This window comes from Ceratotherium simum, chromosome 24, assembly GCF_057802395.1.
Source record: "Ceratotherium simum simum isolate JZ-2026a chromosome 24, ASM5780239v1, whole genome shotgun sequence".
Taxonomy (NCBI): domain Eukaryota; kingdom Metazoa; phylum Chordata; class Mammalia; order Perissodactyla; family Rhinocerotidae; genus Ceratotherium; species Ceratotherium simum.
In genome coordinates this window covers 5,376,435-5,395,111 of record NC_141923.1, presented here as the reverse complement: position 1 = coordinate 5,395,111, position 18,677 = coordinate 5,376,435, and the positions used below count along the sequence as shown (strand labels likewise).

Sequence of the window (18,677 nt, the reverse complement as noted above, 5' to 3'; positions counted from 1 at the left end):
ACTGGGACAGGACCTCACTGTCCATGCCCCTCTAGGGTAAGTGACCAGATGCTGCCCAAGCCTGGGCCTGACTTGTGATGTGTGTGCTCAAGGCCTCAGCCACCACCCACACCCGGCTGAAGCCAGCTCAGGGGACGATCCCTGGTGCCATTCGAGCTGGTGCATGATACCCTGCCTTACGACACGCCGTGCTCCGATCACACGTGGGGCTCTTCGGATGCAGCACCAGCCTCTCCAGAGAGAGAGGAGCTGGCGTCAGCACCAGCCCTGGGGGATGCACGGCCAGAGCCCGGAGGCTTGCTGTGCTGGTGAAGAGGCGTCTTGGTGGTGGGCTTTTGGCCCTGCTGACGTTTGATCCTTGAGCAGAGGTTGCCCTTGGTGAATTCGCTTTATTTATGTTGAATCACACAAAGGCAACTTTTGTTTGAGTATCAAATCCTGCCTGGGATGGCTTCCAGGACCCAGCTCAGGGTCTACACCTCTCCCGTGAACAAGGAGGCATGGGGTAGATGTGGGTGTCTGCACCGCTCCAGTGGGCAAGAACGGCTGTTGATCAGAGCACTCAAGCTTGACCCGTGATGCGGGTCACCTGGGGCCTTGAGCGAAGGTGTCGGTGCTGAACCTGCGGCCATTCTTACCTGGGACCTCTGTCTTTGTGTCACCATTTTGACCATTGACCCCAAAGACGTCCCCTCCACCACTTTCTCTCTGAAGGTGTTTTGACCTTGTGGATAAGTAAAGAGTTTGCACTCGATGATTTTAAAGGCTGCAGCTTCTCATTCTCTCTCTCTACCTCTCCCTCTCCATCCCTCTCACTCCAAACTCCTCTTGTGTTCTCTCTGTCTCTCTGAATTTTTTCCTATGCCTCTCTCTTGGTCTCTCTCTCTCTGTCTTTCTATCCACCTGCCAAACAGTGTTCTCCATTTTCTCTTGGGTTATGAAATGAATAGAAGCTGTCAGTATTTCATTCCATCTATATTAAATAACAGTGACAAAAATAATCAACACAAAACTAAAAACAACCATAGTGACATGGAGTAAAACGTGTTCAATTGACTACAAATTGGCAGAAGAATTCAATTTCCTTGACAACATTTAGGCAGCCGCGTCTGACCTGGGGACAGAATCCTGTCGACATGGCGGCTGCGGGAGGAGGCTGACGGTGGCGGCGGCTCTGAACAGTGATATTCGATGTACACAAAAGCACATCGAGGAATCCAATCTTCATTCAGATTTTTAAATGGAAAAGAATTGATCCTAATGAAAATGATTTCGGGAAAATAACAGGGGAAATAAAAGAGATGAAAACAGCTCAACAGCGCAGTCTGGAAAGCCAAGCAGGGAATTAGATTAGTTTAATGGAATTTGCTCTGAAAAACATGTTTTTATGAAAACCCATGTTGCTACAACTCTCATTAAGGTGGTTAAATTCGTATGTGTTTGGAGCGGAGTTGACAGGGTCAGTAGGAACATAGGGGCTGATGCACGGTGTTTTTATGCAGCCCGCCTTTTCTTTCCGTCCCAAGTCTTCCCAGAGAGCTTCCCAGATGGGCGTGCTGACTTCAGGGTGACACGCTGGTAAAGAGGGTGCATGTCATCACCAGGGCATGTGCCATCTTGGTGACATGCATCACCCCATCTGCTCCCTCTTGGTGTCCCTCCATCCCCTTGTGGGGTCCCGGGTGACATGCTGGCTCCAGAAGAGAGGCAGAACTTCTTCGGTTGGTGGGGTCTGGTCCTCAGGACAGCTGTCTCCAGTACCACTTGTTGGATACACAGGAGGCTGGGGCATTCCCGGGTGCAATCCTTCCTTGGACCCCAGTGTTGGCACCTCTCAGGGCTCCATCCTGGTCCCAAGGACGTGCTCCTTATTGCTGCTGAATGTCACTTGGTCATAGAGGCTGAGCCTGTTTGGGAGGTGGCCCTGTAGTTGGTGCTTCTGGGATGAAAACCATGGCCCGGGACGTGAAGAGAGCCTGTCCTTTGCTGGCACACTTTATTTATGACCGACATTGTGTGGTGGGTCTCTTTCCAGATCAACCCCTGCCATGCAGGACTTCCAGAAGCGTGCCACCCTCAGGAGGTGGCCGGCAGCTGGAGCCCTCCCCAGGGTAGGTGCGTGGGTGCAGCCCCGGACGTGCCCTGAGTGTGTTGATGTGTGTCATCTGGTCCACTAGCCGTCGTGGTCCAGCCAGTTCTCCTGGGTGCTTGTGGAGACGACGCCAGCTCTGAGGAGGAGTCTCTGAACTGCAGGTCAGTGTCCATGGTCCCTCAAGGGCAACTGTCCGTAACGTGTCTTCTTTCTTTAGGACAGGCCTTAGGTGGCTGGCCTCTTGCTCCAATCGTAGCAAGACCGGAGGGCTTTCTCAGCTCATGCCAACGTCAGGGAAAGGATTCTGCTGTCGGTCCCACTCCAAAGTTTGCAAAATGGGTGGTGGGCACAGAATCCGAACTCTGCTTGTGGCCTCTGTCGTCTGCTACCCAGTCCTCACTCGCCGCTCCAATATATGGGGCATAGTCTGGATGTGATGTCAACTCCGGGGAAGCCTAGGGTTCTGGTATGGGGGCTGATTTGACTTTTTGACCATCTGCAGTGCATTTGCTTTTTTCTTCCCCCTTCCCTTTGGTGTTTCACTTGCTTTGTTTATGAGGGTAATCAAATGGTCAACCAGTTTTTTGTGTTAAATCACCCTCTGAAGGATTCTGGGGTGGCGATGCCTCTATGGGGCTAGAGGTGGTGTTGGTGGGACCTCAGCGCGTGTAGCTCTGGCATTAGCGTCACGTGCATGCACGGTACCCCACTGAGCTCCCTCCAAAGGCATCGCCCTCTGGAGGGAGGCTTGCTGCCTGTTTGGGGACCCTGGAGTCCCTCCTCTTCGGGGTCTGGGAGTGAAGAGTTGAGCACAAGCAGGGTTTCATCTTCGTCAACTCTGCTTCAGGGACTGGTCCATCTTCAGATAGGCCATGTTTGGGATAGTTCAACAAAAAGGGCCCTTTGTATCTGTGAACTCCTGTGGGGAGTTCATCCGGGGCACCCTCTTCTCAGTATTAGGTGTCCAAGCGTGGGCATCCTCTGCCTAGTATAAGATCCCACCTGGGTCTTGAACTCACTCTTGGCACAGGCTCTAGGTTTGGCTCATTCTGGGGAGGTAATGGAATGGCTGACCTCGGCGATGGGGGGTGGTCCTTGTAGAGGGTGAAGTCCCAGTCCCTGAATGCCCAGTGGTCAAGCTACCCTTGGGGAGGGTCTTCTAGAAGCATGGCCACCTTCAAGCATCCACATTAGTCCAAGCGTCCGAGCCTCTCCATGGTACTCGGGGAGAGGTTACCCGAGCAACTTTGCATCTGGACGACGAATGTTGCTCGGTGAACCCCTTTACGGTATCAAATTCCATCAGAGAGGCCGTCTCAGAGGCCGTGGCAGCTCGGGGAAGAACGTCGTATCAGCACTGCTCCGGGTACAGGATGGATGGTCGACCAGTTGGAAAGTAATTGTTTCTAATGTACTTCACCTGGTCCACTAGCCGTCCGTATCCACCGCAGCTGGCGGGGCCACGGGCCTGGGCAGAGCTGCCCGCTCCTCAGCTCAGCACCTCTCCTGGTACTTGAAGGGAGATCGACCGTGTCATATTCGCTTTCTTGACTTCGAATAATACATGGTTGATCTTTTCTCAGTATCAAATCTCACCTTGGAGGACCTCTTGGAGATAAGGCCCTTGTGGGGGTAGGAATGGGGTGGGGGCTTTTGGGTCACTGGCCCCGCGGGCTGCCAGGAGGCAGGCCTGGTCCCCGAGGCTGGGCTGGGCGGGGCGTGCACGGCTGGTCCTGTGTCCCCTCACCTTTGGTATCTGATCCCCCCTCAGGACGGCTTCCGGGAGGCGCCCCTCGCTGCTGCAGCGGCCGCGGTCCTGGAGTCGGCGTCCATTGGGTACCTGAGGAGAGGTTGTCTGTGATGAGTTCGCTTTATTAATGACGAATATAACACAGATGGCCTGTTTTCAGTACCACTTACGGCTCGTGTGCAGGGCCAGGCGGGCCTGAGGCTGGCCCCTCGAGGGTACGTGAATGCATGGGCTCTGCGATGACCTTCAGCATTTGACCCATCTGGGGGATCTTCCTGGAGGGCATGTTGACTTCGGGGAAGAAGTGGGGGTTTGCACCGGGGGGGGGGGGGCTGGTCATGAAACATTTGCTTGACGTGTGACGAGTGACGCGGGTTCCGGCTGTTTCCGTGCTCAGTGCCACTTGAGGCAGAGGGGTCCCCATCGGAGCCCCTCACCGAGGGCTGAGCACATGCATGGCCTGCACCTGGGAAGTGTGTCCCGGCCGCTTTGCCTCTCATCCCAGTGCCTCGGAGACGCCATGGCAGGAAGACTCCTCCCGGGGAAGGGCCGGGGGTCTGCTCGCTGTGCGTGCTGCTCCACATGGTGTTGAGGAGAGGTCGCCCGTGGCGCGTTCGCATTCATCATGACGCACAATACACGGTCGACCTCTCTTCAGTATCAAATCCCGCCTTGCATGCCTCCTGCACGCCCGCCGTGTCCGGGGAGGGGGGGCGCCGGGGAGGGCGGGGCGCCGCTGCATGGCGAGGGCCGGCACCTGCACCTGCCCACTGCATCCCGCGGCCCGGGGCGGGGGCCGCGCCGTCCCTGAGGAAGAAGCCTCAGCTGGAGTCAGCCCTGCTCAGTGGTACCTGAAATAGGTTGCCTGTGAGGTGTTCACTTTCTATACGATGAATATTATACAGTCAACCTCTTTCCGGTATCGAATCCCGCCTTGGACGACTTCCACTCCAGGTGCCGACCAGGCGGCGGCAGCCTCTGTGGTGGCTGCCCCGGGACCTGCTGTAGGATCTGTGCCTCCGGGCCTCTTAGTTTTCCAGCTCCATCCGTTCTGGAGGGCTTCTGAAAGCACCTCGGAGGGGCCTCCGAGTTCCTGAGTCAGTGGTCCCCAATGTCCCTGCCCCCAGCAGTTACCTCTCTTCTATGGGCTTCCTCCTCAAGCCTGGGGTCTCTCTCTGCCCAGTGAGGGGCTGCCCCAGCACCAGGGAGACCAGCAGGGACCCTGTCAGCAGAGCACCATCCCTCCAGGCCGCCTCCCCTCCCCCGTACGCTGGGTCCCTAAGTTCTGCAGGTGCACCTTCCCCTGCCGTCCATCCCCGCCCCTCCCTCCAGCCCCTCGGCCACAGCCCTGCCGGAAGGGCTGCCCTCTCTGGCCTGGACCACTGCACAGGCCCCACTTGGGTCTCCCTCCAGTGCCTCCTCCTCCTTCTGCGAGGGAGAACTTTCCAGAGTACAATCGGGCTCTCTCTGCATGGCCCAGAGCCCCTCCCTTGCAACCCCTCCCCTCATGCTCAGCTCCAAGACGGTGACTAGTGTCCCAAGGCTCTGGACTGGCCACCCTCATTCCTGCTGCTTCCTTCCTTTCACACTTCCCAGTATATCCCCGTTAGCATCCGTCCGTCCTCCTGCTGGGAGCTGAGTCCCGGTGGCCTCCCTCCTGTCCAGGGTCCAGGCCCCCTTTCCTCAGCCCCCATGCCCTGCTTATCCCTTTCTCGGGGCACTCAGCACAGTCTCCTGCTCAGCCCCCATGAGTGGCAGCGCCCTTTCTAGAGCAGGGGTTCGGGATTCTGGAGGGGATGGAATCTCCCTGTTCTCCCAGCCTAGCCCCTGCCTCTTCCTGTCAGCTTCAATCAGTAGCCCTGTCAGTGTTTTCTTCCGTAGCTTACTGCTACCTGAAATGACCTGACGTTAATGTCTTCCCTCTCACTAGACTGTAAGATTTCTCAGGGCAGGAATTTTTTCTGTCCTGTTCCCTGCTGTGCCCGCAGCCCTGGGACCCATCCAGGCCCATAGCAGAGAAACAGTGGGTGTTTGCTGATTGATGATCAGACTCCCTAAGGGCAGGGACCTTATCAAGTTAATCCCAGGAAAGTGCCAGGCAGAAAGGAGGCAGGCAAGAAGATGTGGTGCAGAGCACATGAATATGGTAATCGGCTTCTAGAAATTCTTCACATTTGTTAAAAGCTGTTTGGTTTTCCAGCTTTTTCTGTCCCTTCCAGGATGTCATTTGAGAGTCTGAGGTTTGCTGCAACAGAGACAGGTCAGCTGGTTGTGGTCTCTTCTTCCACTTTCCAGGGGGTCCCCGGGGCCCCAAAAAGAGTGAAGAGCCCCCATATAATCCTACAGACACCAACTGAGCACGCCCCCACCTTCCGGCAAACTCTGCGGCGCTCAGAGCCAGGTGCTCTGGGGAACTCCATCCATGACAGGCTGGAGCGTGGTGTCAGGGCTAATATTTTATGCATGGAACTGACTAAATGGGAACATTTGGAGATGAAAATTGCTTTAATGCATCCACACATCTCTGGAATATATTGAATGTGTGTGTGTGGGGGGCGCGGAAGGCGACATTAGCCTTCCTTAATAGCTCCAATGTAACCATTCCCACACCACAGCGCTAACAAGCGCGGGCACCCCCCGAGTCTCCCAGGCCGCCGCTCGGGTACATCCGCCACCACTTGAGAATTATGCATGAGACAAAATGTCAGGCCAGGGTGGCAGGGATGACAGCATGCATGTTCCAGACTCATTTGAGACCCAAAGACGGTGACCCCATGCTGCTTGGTGCAGAATTTCATTAAAAGCCAAATTACTGGTGTATCTATTGTTTGAGGAGAAGAGAAAATAAACAAAGAGCCTTTCTCATCTGGCAAGCCGAACAAGAATGCCTGTCCCCACAGCGGCCAGGATGAGAGTTCCTGTGGACCCCGAGCCCGAGGGTCAGTGACCCGGGCCCATCTCTGAGGCACTGCGTCAGGGTCACACACACACCGTCTCCTGGTGTCTGGGTGGGCCAGGGTCCCGACTCCCCCGCTGTGTCCCCTGGAGGTGACTCCACAGGAGCCACTTTTGAAATTGGGAAATTATTGGACAAACTGGGCCCATGTTCCCATTCCCTTGCCATTTTCAGGGGAAGATAAGAAAAATAATAGCTGCCCCGAATGGGCTTTTGTGTTGGCCCCACAACCTCCACTCTGGGGCGTGTACTCACTGCTCCCCATCAGCCCTGGGGGCAGGTTCTGTTTTACAGATGAGGAAATGGGGCACAGAGGGGTTGAGTGACTTGTCCAAGATCACCCAGGTGGGAGGTGGGGCGGAGTCTGGCTTCAGGCTGCTTGTTCCTAATCACGCTGCCTGCTGCCAGTGACTGGCTTCAGGAACTGCCCCTTGTGTCCTAGAAGAAGGCAGGCCCGTCCAGTCGCCCTGAATTCTCTTTGCATGATGGGGCAGGCTCGCATTTCCCAACACTTAGCTTGCTATACTTTTCATGGGTTTTTTCCCTGCACCCACCTGGCGTCTCCAGTTTGCTACCATCGCCCACAAAATGGGGTGCTTTCATCTGGGTGCAGTCCCCATGGCCCCTGGCTCGTGTCTGGCCTGGGGAGAGGGCTGCTTGCTCCGTCAGAAGACCCAGGCGCACTGAGATCTAAATACCAAAGACCATGTGGACCCATGTCTTTCGCTGCCACATTGAGCGCATTTGAGGATGTATTTGCTGCCTCACTGTGTGCAGACCTAGTCAGGGCAGCTGGTGAGCAAGAAGGGAGGGCTCAGACTAGCCAGCTCATCTCTGCCAGGCAGGGCTCCTCCAGGCTCCCCCTCCTCCCTGCTCTCCCCTACCCTCGCTTGTACACCTCTCTTCACAGAGTCATGGCTGGTACGGTCCTGGAGAGCCCCCAGGAGTCACAGTCTCACTGGGGGGTCAGTGAGACCCCAAATGTCAGGGCTGAGTGGGACCTCTTGTCGCACCCCTACTTGCACCTCCTACAGGCAAGATCACGGAGCTGTGAGCAGGCAGTATGCTTTGCTGTGGCTTTTTTCCTGAGGGTTGTCTCAGGGTTTGAAACTTGGAGGTTGAAACTTAAAAAGAGACAGGCCCAAAATGGAGTCACTTGTGCTAAGCCCACCAAGACTTCATGCCTCAGCAAAGGGCAGTTTCAGCCCCTCCCTGGAGTGGAATTTTAAACCAGTAGTGAGCTCATCTGCCTGACAAGACCCCCTGCTTTCCATTCAGGGAAGGTGACCTTGCCTGAAATAATCCACTCTTTTAACATCCTTGTCCCATCCTCTTTCTGCCTATAAAAACCTTCCATTTTACACAACTCCTTGGAGCTCCTTTCTTCTTGCTAGATAGGGTGCTGCCTGATTCATGAATCGTTGAATAAAGCCAATCAGATCTTCAAATGTACTCAGTTGAATTTTGGTCTTTAATGAGACCCACCTCTGGCAGATCAGCAGTTGCCCTCCTTGTCACAATAGAGGGGACCCGGCACCCCAGGGCTGCAGAAACACCAGGTGGGATTCAGTACCTAAGGGGAGTGATGCTGCTGCCCTCCCCAGGGCTTCTAGAAGCCACAGCCTTGACTCTGCAGAGCCGGCTCCCAGTAGGTGCTCAGCTAATGCCTGGATGACAGCTGGCCTCAGGCAGCTGTGCAGAGTAGGTGTTCAACATGTGAGGGTGTACTGAATCCCATCTCTTTATAGCCAGGAGCAGTACACAGCAGGCGCTGGAGAACGTTTGTGGAATGAAGAAATGAAAGTGCGCTCTTTGAGGGAATAAAGAAGCAGAGAAATGAAGAAGAATCCGGCGAAGATGGACATGAATCGCCACCAAGGCCACCAGGGCCGTGCAGTCGAGGCCGCTGAAACAACCCTGTGGAGGAAGAGGGGCCATTTGTATCCAGCGGGGATGGGCTTGAGGGCCGGGAAGCAACGGTGCAATGGAGGCTAGTTCATCATTTTCCCATTATTCCAGTGCCGTGGAGGACGCATGCGCAGCCGCGCTGCCCACCCACCCGCTGGCGGAGTGAGAGCGGGGCAGGGAGTAAGGAAGGATCCTAAGGAAGGGCAGATCTGGCCCCGTGAGCACGCAGCTCCGGGGCCCAAAGCCCCGGAGTGGGTGGCACAGAGGACAGGAGCCACATGGGGCCACATGACCAGTCCCTGGGTAGGACTTTGGCGCCATTATGGCTGCAGGACCCAAAGGGGAGCATGATGAGACATCTAAGAGCGCTCTTTGGGTCCTAGGGGCTGAAGTTGTTTTCATACCCACAAGTCCCAGTGCCATGCCTTTGCTCAAGCTATGCTCCTGCCTGGAATGCCTGTCCTTCCTTATCCTGTAAGGCTCTGCTCCAAAGCCACCTCCTACAGGAAGCCTTCCCTGATCCACCCCTACAAATAAGTCTCTCCCTGCCCAGCCTGCAAGCTGCACAGGGCAGGTGCTGTTTCTGGTTTCGTCACTGTGGGGCACAGAACATAGCCCAGGGAAGGTGCCTGTTGGCCTTGTCTTCCCTTTTCAGGTATGCTGGACCGGGAACTTGGCATGTGCCCAGTACGTGGACATCCCACGGGTGGAGCCTTCGGTTGATCCCAGCCGTGAGCCAAGGGCTGGGCCAGAGCAGCCACACCAACCACTTCTGCCTGGAGAGATGTGGGCTGTGAGCTGGGGAGCCCAGCCTGACCCCCGAGGCATCCCTCAGGTCTGGTAAGTGCCTGTGGGAAGAACCACTAGTTGCCTCCCATTTGGGCCTGGAGCAGAGGCGGGATTTGCCCAGGGCACACAGAGTTTAGGGGAGCCCCAAGCCCATTATTAGGGTTGGTGCCGCCTTCCTCGGCGTAGCTCCTCTGAGCTCCAAACAGTGTTCATCGACTGAATGAATGAAACAGGGCCTCCTGAGTCCTGCCCCGGGCTCCCTCCAGACCCTGTGCAGCCTGGCTCCAGGGAGAGGCCGGCGCCGCTCCAAGTGGCTGCGGAGAGGGAGTGAACCCCCATGGGCAGTGCTGCAGTGTGAGGGGGGCTTGAGCAGGCTGGGCCCCGTGTCCGGGGTCCCCTGGGGGTGAAGGGCCTGGTCTTCCCTGGGGCAGGACGCTGTTGAGAAGCCCGGGTGGGGGTGTGGGAAACCATCCAGAATGCTGCTTCCCACCATCTGTGATAGCTTCGTTTTCTCTAACACTCAAAAATAGATGTTTCTGTTATGCTCTCATTGGCAGGGGAGCGGCGGGGCCTGCCAAGGCCTGGGGGAGCCCGCCAGCCTGTGGAGTTTTACTGTACAAACAGTTGGGGAGGGGGGGTGTCTCTGTTAACTTGAAATCCCCAATCAGTAAACATGCCAATTTAAAGTGTAATTAACTCAGGCCGGAAAAAATTCTGATTTGGACTGCTTTTCACAGTTGAGGTTGTTTTTCTTTTATTTATTTATCTCTTTCCGGGTGTGGTGGTGTCTGTGGCAGGTTTTAGCCAGGAAAACTAGAAGTGGGGGCTGGAAGGGGGGCTGATCGGGAGAGGACACAATGGAAGGAAAAGAGGGGAGGTCAGCCTGACACCCCAACAGCCCAGTGTCTCTATCTACTTTCTGTCCGGGATGGTGGGGTGCCGGGTGAGGAAACTGAGGCAGAGGGCAGTACGGGGCGTGCCCGTGTCACTCAGTGAGGATGGGGCACAGACCTCTGTGCCAGCTGGGCCCGGTGATTCAATTGTGGGTGCCGTCAGGGACCCCAGGAAAGCGCTCAGCTGGTGAGTGGAATCTGGGTCCCTTCTCCTGACTCTCTCCTGTCTTGCCTACCCTTTCAGTGGCTGAGCTCTGCTTTCTCTCTCCTCGTCTGATCCCCTCTCCTGCTTCACACGACTCCAACATGGTCCCCGCTCTTGGAGAAGCCGAGGGCACCCATGTGCCAGCAGACAGACGCACGGCGCCCGCCAGAGCAGCGCCCTCCCTGGCCTCATCCAGGGGGAAGCAGAGGCCCCTGCACGCCCCCCTTTGAAGGCCACTGACTGAGCTCCGGGTTGAGTCCCTCAGCGGGGAGGGCTGTGTGGGCCCGGGAGAAGTCCCCAGTGGAAATAAACTCAAGTCAAAGAGCAGATGGCCCGTGCCCCTCTGCCACCCCGGTGGGGCTAGGAGGTGAAAATTCGGGTTAGAAGGACGTGGAATTTCTGCTCATCCTTCTCAAACACTTTGAATGTTGTCAGGCCATTTGAATAATAAATGCACATTATAAAAATCTAAACATGTTTGTGTCTGTACGTGTTCCGAGATGATGCTCGTTGGGTGGAAGGTTTAACACAGGCCATCTGCCCCGGGGAGGGCTTCTCAGAGAGTCCCCAGCCTTGGCCCAGCAGGCCCTTTGCAGGGAGCATCTTCCCGGGGGGCTCACTCAGAGGCCCGGCCCCCGCGTGCGCGCTCGCACTCCCAGGCGGGAGCCAGGGCCGCGAAAGCGCCGCCGTCCTCTCGTCTGAGGTCTGACGGCCGCCCCCGCGCCGGGCAGAGGCCGGGGCCCAGGGCCCAGCGCAGCGCACGCCGCCGCCGCGCCAGCCTCCGCGTGGTCACGACTCAGCCGCTGACTCACAGGCGGCCGGCGCGGAGCCGCGGCGGTTACATAATGACCTCGGAGAGCTGCGCCGCCGCGCGCGGGGGGACCGCTCCGGCCGCCGTGACGGCGCTGACTCACGCTGTTTTTCCCGAGCCGCTCGCCCGCGCGGCCGCCTCGGTCTGCGCCCCGGCTGGGCGGCGGGGGCGCCGGGATGGCCCCCCTCCCTTCCCAGCTCCGCCGCAAACGAAAGGCAGGCAGCCACCGCCTGGCCCAGGGTTTTGGGTGGGGGGCACTTTCTCCTCCATCCTCCCTCTGCAGCCCCGCCGCCCCCAGCCCTCCAGACGGGCTGTCGCCATCTGACAGAGGAGGAAACTGAGGCCCAGGGGCCCCGTCTATCCACGGCCGGAAGGGGGCTCTGGCTAGTGCCGGCGACTCCCCCGCGTAGACCCTTGGGTGAGCCCAGCGCTTGGTAGACCCCCAAACCGCCAGCCCCGCCCCCTGGGCATTGCCGCCTCTTCTCCAGAGTCCCTTGGTGGGCAAACTCTACTCTGGGAAAAACACTTCTACTCCTGAAAGTGACTCTGAGTTGGGGAAGGAAGCATGAAGTTGACGTTCCAACCTGAAATGGGCTTATATACCTGGTGGGGACCCTGAAGGGGCTACAATTTTTTTTGGTCAAATGACTTAGGTTCGAATCTAGACTTTGTCTAGATTCTAGTGACTTTGTCACTTACTGGGACTGAGCCTCGGTTTTCTCATCTACAAAATGGGCACACTGCCACCCACCTCGCAGGTGAGATGAGAGTGAAATGGGTTCTGGGATGTAGAAATGCCTGACCGGGTTATGTCCTCATTGAATGGGGACTCCCTCCTGGTGATCCGTGGCTGGTTAGGATCCCCATGGATCCTGAAGTCGCAATGCACCTGCAGGCCAACTCACCCTGACCTGGGGGCCACCAGTGATGGTCCAGACCCCCCTAGCTGTTGGCCCCAGCATCCAGGGCCTGTGCCCTCCCCATCTGCCCTCCAGTTCCTGAAGTCACCCCCAAACAGAGGCACGAGGAACAGAGCCCCTTGTGCTCAGAGCCGCATCTAGGACCCAAGCAAAGGCCCATGGCAGGACACGGAGGGTGCTGAGGGTCCCCAGACGGGGGCACGCCTTGCAAGAGCCCCGTGCCCCTGACTCCCCTCCTCGGCTCCGGGTCCAGGGAGAGAGTACACCTGTGAGCATGTCTGCTGGTGGGGGGCTGTGACCTTATCAGCTCACCTCTCGGGTGTTGTAGAGGTGTGGACAGGGCAGTGCCCAAGGCCCAGTCCCCTTCCCCGTCCTGCAAGCCACCTAGGCCTACCCCGTAAGCCCACCACTCATTCTCACTTTGTACTTTGTGTATAGACCCCAAACAGGTGTGCTGAGGGGCTGGCTTCCTGGGAAGAATCTGGGGGCGGGTTTCTCTCCTACCATGGCCCCAGCCTGTTCTTCCTTCCTGCACGGAGATTCAGTCTTCTTGTCTGTAAAATGGGTGCGATTGAAGTCCCAAGAGTCCCTTCCTGTGCCACCACCCCTGTGACCCAGCCCTCCAGGCTGCTGGGCCACCCTCCCCTCAACTATCAAAACACCCTCCCAAGATCTTGGCCCCCTTGCATTATCCTGGGAAGCCCGGTCTCCCGAAGTGCTTCCAGCGTTCCCAGGGGGGGTGGGACCAGACGAGGCTCGGCTCTCCCCTCTCCCTGGGACTCCTCACCCGCTCCCTGCCTCTGCTCCAGCCGTCCCCTCCTCACCTCCCACTGCTTTCTGCCCCTCGCTCTGCTCTTCCCCATACACCAGCAAGCCAGAACTGTCCACAGAAATTTCTAGGAGTTACCCAGGGGCAGCTCCCTGGAGGAAACAACTGGAATCTGAGCATCAGACTCATTGCTCATAAAGCTTCTATCCTGCCACAGGATGCGGAGCTGGCCTGTGGCCTGGGTCCCGCCCCTGTGGCCTGGGGGCCGGGCCTCCATCACCCCCATCGCAGGCAATCTTCGCCATCCCTGCAGCCCTTGTCTCTGAGCGTGCCGTCCCCTCATGGGGCTCCTGCCCTATCTGAGACGCCCGGGCCTCAGGGAGCCTCTGCTGGTGATCTGGAACGCGGGACAGCCACTTCCTCCCGCCCCACTCCAAAGGCAGTGCAGCAAGAGCTCTGGGGCGCAGGCTCTGCCCCCAGCTGCCTGAACCTCATCCCAGTGCAGTGTCCGGGCACTACTCTGTCTCTGTGGGCCTCAGGCTTCCCATCTGTCCAATGGGGCTGTGGTGAGGATTAGAATCCGTGCAAGTGGATGAATGAATATGAGCTGTGAGACGATTCACTGCGCATCGTCTCAGGACCCTCGAGTGGGGTCTGAGACCCGGTGGGGTAGCTAAGGTGTCCCTCTTTATTTCTGTGGGTAAGATGGCCATGTGCCCCATTATTTATTTGCTCTCTTGCCATGATCGTTGACACCTTTTGGTCCTTGGAGCGAGGGGTCACCATTCCATCCTCCAAGAAGTCAACTTCTCAGCAGCCCCAGCCCTGACTCTGTCCTCCAGGGGACTCTCCTGCCCCGGCTTCTGGGCTGTGGGGGCTGGAGGTGGGAGTGAGGGGCCAGATGCTTGGGTGGGAGGGTCTAGAGGTAGAAATTCAAGTCAGGGGCATGGAGTTAGGTGTTCATAGCTCAGCATGGAGCCTGGCACCTGGGAGGAGCTGGAGAATTAATGACAGAATGGAGGGACCCTGGGCTGTGTCTTATACAAATGAGCTTGGGGTCAGAGGGCAGGGCAGGGCAGATGGGACCAGGTAATGCTGGCCAGTGGTCAGTGCTGTGACTAGGGCTGGCTCTGGGTACGGTGGGGACCCCAGAGCTGGCAGGCCCAGCAGGGCAGCCTTCCCTGAGTTTGAGCCCCAAACCTCAGCGAGGGTCTTGTGACATGATGTCCCTCTCACCCCAGTAACTCCATTCTGTCTCCCCACTTAGGCCCTGATTCACAGCTCTGTCCTGCGAGCCCACGACCCCCACATTGACTTTCAGAGGGTCGAGCAATGTGTGCATGCGTGTGTAAATGATTGCATACACCATGCACATACCCCGCTATGTGCACATGCACACACATGCAGATACGCACTTGAGGAAGAGGGGGCGTTCTCTGTGCCCGAGACAATGTCAGAGACCCTGGATGGGGTGCGAAGGGGTCGAGGGAGTCTGGCAGCAGAAGTGTCTGCTGGCAGAGATGGCAGGGGGCCATGGACATTGGTGGTGAGTGAGTGAAGAAAGGTTTGGGGTCAGAGTGGACCCGGTTCTCTCTGAAGCACAGCTTCTCACTGTTTTTTTCTGAGATTAAAGCAGCTGACACCCTGTGCAGTTGTTCCTGGGTCACTCTGTCTAATGACACTGAGCCACAGGACTCTCATCCTTTCCTGGTCACTAATGAAGCTGACCCCACTCTGGCCCCTTGGTGAGAGGCCTCTCTTCTCAGAGGTGGGTGGTTTCTTCCACTCGCATCCAGTTCCCCTAATGGCCATGCTCATTTGCTTCCCGGGGCGCAGGTCCTCTGTCCCTGCTCAGAGGACCGTTCAGCTGGCCACACCTCCCCTTTGCTGGGTGGCTGGGAAGGCGGCACATCTGGTGGAGCAGGGCTGGGGTCACGCACTGCCCAAGAATACAATCGGTTTGCAGCACAGAAAGTTCATTTTCCAGAAGACAGTTACATTTCCAGCCCTCAGGAAAGAGGGGCCACGTGGCCAATGGATCGACACTGCTCGTGCTTCACGCCCGACCTGGGCTTTAACGCCATGGGTGGGATGGGGACAAAGGCACCATTGACGCTGCACGAGCCACATTCTCCAACACACCTAAGCAGCCAACCCAGCTCTGCACGGACCTGCTATGTGACTTCGGGGAAGTCACTCAACCCCTCTGAGCTTCCGTTTCCTTATTGGATGACCTGGGTTATTGGAAGAGAGACCTGAGACCGTGCCTGGCACAGCGTTGAGCAGATAGCTGGTGCTCCATCACTCCGAGGTCGCTCTGCCGGCCTTCTCTGCTCCTCCCACCCCAGCTTCACGCCTGCTTCAGACACTCGGGGGATGCACAGACCACCTGAGCTTGGGGCGTGGCCGCTGTGCTCCCTCTCTCCTCCACAGAGGGAGGAAGACGTAAGCAGAACCGTACAAGGGGCTGTGGGCGATCACGGGGTGCAGGGGCCCTCTTGGGCCCCAGGAAGCCGAGGGCCCTTTCCCTGCAGAGTCCTGGCTGGGTCGGTGGGGCTGTGGTCTGTCTCCTGTGTGCTGTCCTCCTCCATTTGGCATCTCCTTCACGGTGCTGACATTTTCCTGAGGCCAGTCCAGGAGGAAGGGGGCTGGAGGCCGCAGAGTACACGCGAGGGTGGGGACAGGGGTGCGCCTGGGCTTTGGGCAAAGAGATGGTGCCGACCCCCGCCCCAAAGGGGGATCAATTCATCGGTCCCCCAAAACCCCTGACAGCCGTGGGTTTCCAGCTTCTCTTCTGCAGGTGCACCCAGCACAAACCCACGGTCACTGGCCCAGCCCAACTCAGGGCAGCGGTCCCTCCACCGTCTCCCTCTGCAGGACTCTGCGTGCTTGTCTGTGGAGCGGCCGGAGTCTCAGGAGGAGTTTGGTGCCCTTCCTGCTCCCTGACACTCTGTAACGTAGAACAAGACAATAACCGTTAGTGTGTATTAATATTCTGTGCCTTCAGGTTTCACTTAACTAGTGGTTTCCCAACACCTCATGCTCTGGACAGAGACCCCGCAGTGCCCGGTCTCCCCCAGCAGTGGGCACAGCCAGGAGACCAAGAAGTGAGACCCTAAGAGACTTGGGTCAGTTGGTGGTGACTTGGTGCTGTGGGAGAAGAGGGAGAATCCCCCTCTGCCCTTTCCCTTAAGGTTCTTATGGCTGGCCAAATAATTAACAAGACAGGTTAGCAGGATAAAATAATACCAAATTTAATAACGTGTATACATGGGAGAAACCAGGGACACTGAGTTTCTCAACACAAGAGCAGAGATTCTTGTCTTAAATACCATCTTCTGCTAAAGACAAAGGAGGATGTTGGGGGTGGGTGGTGTTTTGGGATTTCAGAGGGGAAGAAGACAATTTACATGAGAGGGAAATGTGTTTGTCAGACAATGCTTTGCAGGGCCACCTATAGAGAATGTGGCCAGAGAGACAGGAATTATAGTAATCAAGAGTATGTAGATTTAAGTCTTCTTCCGTCCTGATAAGAGTTTTCACAGATAAGGTCATCCCCCCCCCTTCCCACTACACAGAGGGAGGTACCTTTACAAATGTAAAGGGTAAACAGGAAGACCCTCAGGTCAGCACCTCGACATGACATGGCGTGATGAGTCCACGGCCCCAAGATGCCCTTGGGGCCAGGAGGAGGCTGGTTACAAAGTACGTTTCTGTCCTTTATCTCCAGGAATGCCCCTGCCTCCTGCCTGGCAGCATTTAATATCACCTTTCCCATTTTCAACTGAGAAAAGTCAGCTCAGGCAAGGAAGCCACCTGCCTGAGGTCCTGTGGCTCGCAGTGGGGAATGCTGCTCCTCCAAATTGGGGTCCCCCTGGGATGGCGGCAAGGGTGGACGTTAACGCAGGTGGGGCAGGCACAGTGTCCACGTGGCAAACCCTCGGAAAGGAAGATGCTGGCTGTTGTTCTTGTCGTAACTGACTAGCACTGCAAAAGGGCATCCTCGTACCCGCAGTGGCCAGTGGTCAAGGCTGCCAGGGCGTGGGAGCCTCTGGGGAGAAATCCAATTTGGGGACCCAGGGAGGTGGATTTGGAGGGGCTGCCAAGAGCGCATGGAGAAATGAGGCCACTAAAGGCAGAGAAGATGCCAGAGCAGGGCTCAGCATGTAGGGGGGTTTGGGGCCCCGATGTTGCACCCTCTGACCAGTGACTCAAGCAGGCCATCGTTCTTCGGGCTTCACAAAGAAGACCAGTTGGTGCTTTTCTAGGGGTGGGTGGGAGCGGCAGCTGCACAAAGCCCCCCCGCCCCCCAGCCAGCCCAGGGTGGTTCAGCAGAATTACTGAGAATGAGGCCGCTAGTTGCTAATGGGCTTGGGGAAAATGGGATGCAATTTAGCTGGTGTTTTTCAGGCCCAGAGCTATTGAATAACTGAAGTGAGCTCAGCCTGAGTCGCTGACGCACTGCCTGGCTCCCGGCGTCCTGGTGGGCGGTGGGGGGGACCTGAGGGGGGACAGCAAGGATCTGTGGGGGCGGAGGCTGCAGAACACTACCCTGCCTATGCAGGGTGAGGGATGGGGAGGTGAGCGGTGGCCTGCGGGCGTTCAGAGGTGGGGGAGGGACGCAGAGCTGACCTTGCGCAGTACAGGGACAATGGGGCAGGACAAGAGGAGGGAGGGACTGCAAGGGAAGGGGAGTGGCTATGGGGATCTTGACCTTGCCCCAGGTCGGGGCAGCTGCTGGGGGACCCTGTGCCATTGTCACTCAAAATTAGGAGCCCGCCCCCAGGGTGGGGACTTCTGCAAATGTGGGCAGCAAGCAGACTAGGCCTGCTGGGGGAGAGGAGATTGATCTGTCTGAGCCTAGACCCTCACCCCCCACGGGTGGAGGAGGGCTGCAAGGGGGAGGGAGTGCTGGGGGTCTGGGAGCTGCACCTCTGCCAGACAGCAGCCGCTGAGCTGGGGATCGCCTTGGGGACAGCGGCTGCAGCTGGCAGACCCCTGCTCAGCTGTGGAAAAGATAAAACCCACCCTGGGGCGCTCTGGTCTTGTAAAAGTGTGGAGGACTGCCCAATGGTCCCCACAGGTACTAGGGCGGGGTGAGGGGCTGGGTGGGGGCCCAGAGCTCCCACACCTGTGGAAAGCCCATAGATGGAGGGCGGTAGGCCTGGGCCTTCCTTGGTTCCTCCGAGAATCTGCTGTGTGACCCTGGGCAGGCCCACAGCCTCTCAGGGCCTTCAGTTTCCAGGTGGTAGAATGAAAGATGCAACAGTGGGAATCCCTCTCCGGCTTGCACATCCACGCTCACGCAAACACGGCTCTGCTCCATCGGCCCCCAGGACTGCCAAAGCCCACAGGGCCCAGAGAGGACCCCAGCTCTGAGTTGCTGGTGTGGGAGATCAAGATTTGGCCACCCTGAAATATATCTCTTTACCTTGATTGTTTTCTCTGACGGACATATGACCTCCCCCACTAACTGCCTGAAGAATATGACATAGTAACTCCTTCCTGGAACAGATCGTCTATCCGATGGCTGTAATATAATGTAAAATAGATGTTACAATAGAAAAGGCACCAACAAGCCCAT

At 57.3% G+C, this 18,677-nt stretch overlaps 1 long non-coding RNA gene across 1 annotated transcript; it reads left to right on the top strand.

The window, feature by feature from the left end:
- The first annotated feature begins 4,620 nt into the window (after positions 1 to 4,620).
- On the top strand, positions 4,621 to 11,066 carry LOC147913804 (uncharacterized). Its single transcript, XR_015556054.1, has 2 exons — positions 4,621 to 9,546; positions 10,633 to 11,066. It is a non-coding gene; the product is annotated as an uncharacterized LOC147913804 (long non-coding RNA).
- Positions 11,067 to 18,677: the final 7,611 nt, after the last annotated feature.